Source organism: Suncus etruscus, chromosome X (assembly GCF_024139225.1).
Source record: "Suncus etruscus isolate mSunEtr1 chromosome X, mSunEtr1.pri.cur, whole genome shotgun sequence".
Lineage (NCBI taxonomy): Eukaryota > Metazoa > Chordata > Mammalia > Eulipotyphla > Soricidae > Suncus > Suncus etruscus.
The window spans coordinates 102637012-102643360 of NC_064868.1; the positions used below are offsets into that span (position 1 = coordinate 102637012).

The window sequence follows — 6349 nt, forward strand, 5'->3', positions numbered from 1 at the left end:
AGATCACACAACAAAACCTTAAATTGTAGTTAATGACTTTCCTCCTTCCTTCCCTCCTTCCCTTCCTCCCTCCCTTCCTCCCTTCCTTCCTTCTACACCCAGAAGGGCTCAGGGCTTAGTCCTGACTGTATGCTCAAGTATCATCCTTGAGCTCAGGAGACCTTATCAGTTAGCTGCCATGGATAAAACCTGGGTTAGCTACATGCAAAGTAAGTACCATGCCCACTGTAGTATCTCTTCAGCCTCCGTGTATTTATTTATTTAACTTTCATATTTATTTTAATTTTGTTTCTTATGGACCACATCTGCCAGAGCCCAAGGCTAACTCCTTGCTGTGTTTTTTGGTATCCTTCCTGATTGTGCTCTGGGGACTTATGCAGTGCTTGTGGAATTGTACTGAGGTCAACTACATGCAAGAGAAGTGCCTTAACTCTTGTACTATATTTCTGGTCCTAATTTTCTTTCTTTTTTATTTTTTGGGGGGTTTTCTTTTCTCTCAAATATTTTGTGGAGTATTTTCCCTTGTTAGTCCCTCAACAATGATCTGAGAGTAAGCTAGCTACTAATTTTTTGACTTCATCATTAATCCTAAAGTAAGGGTATTATACCCTCATTATAAGGCTATTTGTAAGTTTACATGAAATTATGTATGTGAATTTGTCAAATATAAACTGGTAAAGTGCTATATCAATTCAGAGTGTTTAGATTACATGCACATGTAGAGTGAGATTTTAAAGTGAACAAAAGCCTTTGGAGTCTCAATGATTTAGTTTGCAGCTCACATTGATGTGTCATTTTTAGTTGGTTCACAAGCCATATTTCCAGCTGTCATCCATCAACACTTTGGCCACAGCCTGTTCTTGGCTGCCTATCTATATGGAATTAGTTATCCTTCCTAACCCAGCCTAGTTTTCTCCAGACAAAATCCCTTCCTCTCAAGGACAGATATTCACTCAATGTTTTCAACAAAATGCCTTATTTTGAATATTCTTCATATTTTTGACCTTAGAAAAGTTGAAACTTAAAAATATTGAACAGTTCTTTTTCAAAAATATATTACAGTTTAAGTGAAATGGCTATAATAATATCAAAGTTTATAATGTTGATGTACAAAGTTATTGCACCCAACCACCACCAAAGTGCCCAAGACTCTTTACTGCCCTATATGTACAACCTCTAATCTATCTATATTGCTTAGTAATATACTTTATAATTCAATGCCAAATGTGCTATACTGTCCATCACTTACTTTGTTCTTCTATATACAACAGGTGAGTGAGATCAATCGATATTTGTCCTGTACCTCTGATTTATTTCACGATACTAATACCCACAGTTCCATCCATGTTGAATCAAACTACATGATTTCCATTTTCTTATAGATTTATTTGTTGTGTATATGTATATTGCTTAATTATGTTATGAATTTATTCATAACACATACCATTGTATGTATATATCACAAATTCTTCAGAGTTTCACATTAATATATGTGTAAAATTATCACCACACTCTATATAAAAGTTTCAGTGCCAGAACACTAACACAACGATCAATTTATTCGTTCTATTAGCCTCCCTTTCCTCTCCCTTTAGTAACCATCATAGTTAAGACATATTTTAGGTTAATTAATTTATTATCTATCTCAATCCATGAAAAAGTACTGAAATCCTACTGTATCGCAGATCTATTAGTTAACTTTGATAATATATAATGGTGGCTGAAGGATTGTAAAGTAGGTAGGTAATTTGCCTTGCACAAAATTGACCTGTGTTTGATCTCTGGCATTCCATATATAGTCTTACAAGTTCCACCAGGAAGGATTCCAGAATGCAGAACCACAATTAATCCCTGAGTATCTCTAAGTGTGACCCCCTCAAACAAATGTGAGAATATAGAGTTAAATATTTTCATAATAACTCACAACTGAGTAGAAATATATGTAAATAAATGTTTATAATTAATTAATTCCTTATTACAGCAATAATTAATTTTTTTGCCAGTGATAGTTAAAGCAATTGAAAACTCTTTAAATGGTGTATTACTTCAGTTTTGAAGTATAAACACTAATTCAAAAGACAGATAAGAAAGATGGCTTTTCCATGAAGGCGTACAGGATATATAAAGCTAGAAAAGTATGAAGTGCATTTAATATAAGTATGAAGCCTATTTATATATTTATGAAAAGTATTCAGAAATAAATTACAGCCCAAATCATGGAAATCACTGCAGCCATACAAATAGGAAAGGCATAATTACTCTATATTTGTGCTTGTCATTACTCATGTTGCATCAAAATCATCTGGCTGTATTCATGTATTCAAATACATGAATGCCCAAACCCTACTCTTGAGATTGATTGTTCTGTGGTGTAGTCGATTTTGAGCTGTTTTAAATTTTTTCTTGTTTGCAGCCTACACTGAGTGGTGCTCAGTGCTTACTCCTGGCTCCAGGTTCCCACCTGACCATGCTCGTTGGTGGACCATATGGGATGCCAGAAATTGAACCCAGATTTACTGTATGCAGTTCAAGAACTGTACTATAATTTAGGCTCCAGTGTTTTAGAGAGAGGGCAAATGCAGGCCCCCACTACCACAAATTATGCAGTCTAATTTCCCACATTTGGAGAAATTGCAGGGGTCAGCACATCAGGAGTGCATTGGATGAGCCTCGCCCTGAGGAAATTACCTTCGTGATCATATCTCCCCTGCCAGGTAAGTATCCAGTTGGTATTTTTAACATGCATATAGGTTGAAAAAGATTGGTGCTAGGACAATCAGACTGGTGAAGGGTAGTGTACATTCTATGACTGTAACCCAGTTATGAATATTTCTGTAACTATGGTGCCTAAATAAAAAAATTATTTAATTCTTGCGAAAAAAAATTATTTAATTAAAAATAAGCATCAATACTCTAAAATATTATTTTGATAATATAAAGGTTTTATCAGAGCTCCAGGAAGACCAAAAAATAAACAGATCCTGGAGGACCAAAGAGCTATTTCAATAGTCTGGATGAAATAAATTTAGCAGTGACATGTTTAAAAATACAAATTGTTTATTCCAAAGATAAAATACAGCAGATAGGGTGATTGCCTCTTGCACAGCTGATCCAGGTTCAATGTCCAGAACCTCATATGATTCCTGGAGACCGGCCAGGAGAGATTCCTGAGTGCAGAGCCAGGACTAAGTCCTGAGCACAGCTGGTAATGGCCCAAAAACAGCCACCACTTCTTAAGAAAAATAAAAGTAAATTGCTGTCTTCCCAAAGCAAATAAAACTATTAACTATGTAAATCTTTAACCGTGGTCTCCAAATTATTCAATTTCAATTTGAACCTATAGCTGTAGTAAGATAGAATTAGAAGTCCAAGATCAGGGTCACAACATGTGTGAGTACTATTGAGAACCATCTTGCCCTCTCTCTGGTTTGTAAATGACTAAATTCTCATTGTATACTCATGTAAAAGGGAATTGATGAAAAAGGCAAATTCTTCAATCTCTCTCTCTCTCTCTCTCTCTTTTTTTTTGTTTTTTGGGCCACACCCATTTGACGCTAAGGGGTTACTCCCAACTATGCTCTCAGAAATCGCTCCTGGCTTGGGGGGACTATATGGGACACTGGGGGATCGAACCGCGGTCATTCCTACGGTAGCGCTTGCATGGCAGACACCTTACCTCTACTGCCACCTCTCCGGCCCCTCTTCAATCTCTTTTTATAAGGAAACAAAATTTCACTCATGGCAACTCCCCCTTCAGGACCGCATCACTTAAAAGACCTCACCATCTAGTGCATTATACATTAGAATTTAAGCAAAAGAAAAATTGGGGGATAGTCAGTTTATAATCATAAAGCTATATCTATATATCTACCTATATATACATAAAGAGTGGAAGTAAAGATGGTAATTAGCAAAGAGTGACTACATGAAATATTGTATGAGTACTATGAGCATTTGTCATACTTGTCTATATATTTGATACTATTTCATCATAAAACATTGGTAATAGCACTGAACAAAGTTGTTTCAGCCCCGAGCAGTCTGTGACCCAAAACAGTTACTACTGGTCATTGAATTGTGCGCACTGAAATAGTTAAAATGGTCAGTTTTAAGTTACATGCATTTTCCTACAAATAAATGGATAAAATTGCATATAATATGCTCAAATAATTAGATGACTCAAGTCTGGGTACACACAGGTGGAAGCCGAAAAGGTGGGTAATAGAATCATGATACTTAGCAGGATGAGAGAAAGATGAGTGAAAATGAATGATTTCATAGTTATCCCTCAAGATACAGAACATCAGCCTCACATATACAGGATTATTTTTCATGACAGCAGTTGGTGTGAAAGTGCCCTGGGGTTTTTCACTTGCTCACAGGCTTATGTGAGGCAAGGCTGTGACACAGTCTCTAAATTAAGGCATGCAAGACGAGCTCTCAAGAATAGAATCTGAATGTCCAAAAGAATAGATGTCTTACTCTTACTTTTAGATAGTTCTCCATAGTTATTTGGTCTACAACACCCTTTACAAAAATTAAAATTCATTCAGCGCCCCCCCCAGAAATCCAACTTTTTAAATGAAAAATAAAACCAGGAAATAGCCCCCCCCTCAGTTTCCACCCAAAGCAATATCAGCCCAGTATAATTCATGCACCTCCCATGAGACAGTATCCCCCCCCTTTTGGTAAATACTGTGTTAATTAAAATATATAAACTTGTAAGAGAAAAAGATATAAAAAGCCTAAGAAATTATTTTCATCTGTTACCTGGTGAAAATGTTGTGCCAAATCAGTGGTCAGATTGAAATTAGATGGCCGTAAAAATGGAGCAGAAGGACTAATCTGGGCTGGTTATACGGAAACCAAGAAATTAAAAGGCTATAAATAATTTATAGGGTTCTGAAAAACTAGAACTAAAGGGTTAACAGTGCAATGTTCCCAAGAGCTTGAATAGCAGCTGTGAGGCAGGCCCACTGCAGCTGCTGCTCAGGGTTTGGCCCCACAGCCTTCTTCTTGTTGTTCCTTCAACAGTCTGCTAAAGTCAGAGTATGGCTCTTAGAAGCAGTACAGAAAAAAACATACATGAAAGGGACATGAGAATTCCCTTCAAATTTGGTAGGACTTTGTGGTCATTATTACTACGTCCAGTTTACAGATTAGGAAAACTAAGTCTCAGAAAGTTATACGTAAAGAAAAGAACCATTGTTAAGAAATGGCAGAAGTTAAATTCAAATGCAGATTGTCATTCATTTGAGTTTATTCAAATGTTATGGTATGGTGCTCATGGGAAGCACTGGAACTTCAATGTTTTTTTTTTCATCAATATACTTTAGTCTTAAAACAATGCATTCAGAATTAAAAGAAATTATTTCCTACTGGTTAATATATTCCATCGCTAAAGATCTGTAGTTCAATTGGAGCTTGACTGTACTACACATGGAGGTAATAATTGGAAATTACATCTAGAAAACTGAGTTGCATCCAAACTGAATTAGCTTTCAAATGTTATGCCAAGCTGGTTGGACTTTTTATATTGTACTTAGTGGAGAATTATAAACATTTTCCAAACCAGAGGTGTGGTATTTTCAGATACATTTAGCAAGATAAACTCTAGTAGCAGAATGAATATGGACTGAAGAGAGCTGAGAAGACAGATAATTTTCTATAATTAGCATCCTTAAGAGAAGATGAAGGCCAGAAATAAGGTAATAATAGTAGAGACATCTAATGATGGAGATAAACAGATGTGAGAACTTTTTAGAAGGTTGACAGTAAGACTCTGTGACTGATTAGACATAAGGAATAAAAATAAGGAATCTGATAGTGCTGCTGAATTGGAAAAAGCAAGACAATTCATGGAAATAAAGAATAGGAAAGGAAAGCCAGATTGACAGAAAAACACCATTTTTTTCTAGAATGTATTCATTGTAAGGTAGCTATGTGATCTAAGAAAGGATGCTGCATAAAAAGGACTGAAGTTGAGAAACATTTGACATGAAGTTAAGCATTTGGGATCTTCAGATTTTGATTTGGTTCAAGCTATTTTTAAGGACTGAGACTAAATCTATTTTGGAAGAAATAGAGAAGGGAAGGTTGTGATGAATAACATTTTTTAGACTGCCCTAGCACACAGTAGGTCTGAAGTAAATATAATTATAAAGTTACTATACCAAAGGTGGTATAAAAGAAACTTACCAATGGAAGTCTGTATCAAGCAGTGTTTTTCAACCATTTATTGATTGTCTCCCCTTTCAAATATTGTTTATTTCCTGTGGTCCCTATCTAACCAGTCAGTTTTCTAGTCTCATGTCCTTCCCAGTTTCACTATTTCACCTGTCACCCCTTT

The 6349-nt window shown here is 35.8% G+C and overlaps 1 non-coding gene across 1 annotated transcript; it reads right to left on the reverse strand.

The window, feature by feature from the left end:
- Positions 1-2563: 2563 nt before the first annotated feature.
- Positions 2564-2722, reverse strand: LOC125999966 (U1 spliceosomal RNA). Its single transcript, XR_007492386.1, has one exon. It is a non-coding gene; the product is annotated as a U1 spliceosomal RNA (small nuclear RNA).
- Positions 2723-6349: the final 3627 nt, after the last annotated feature.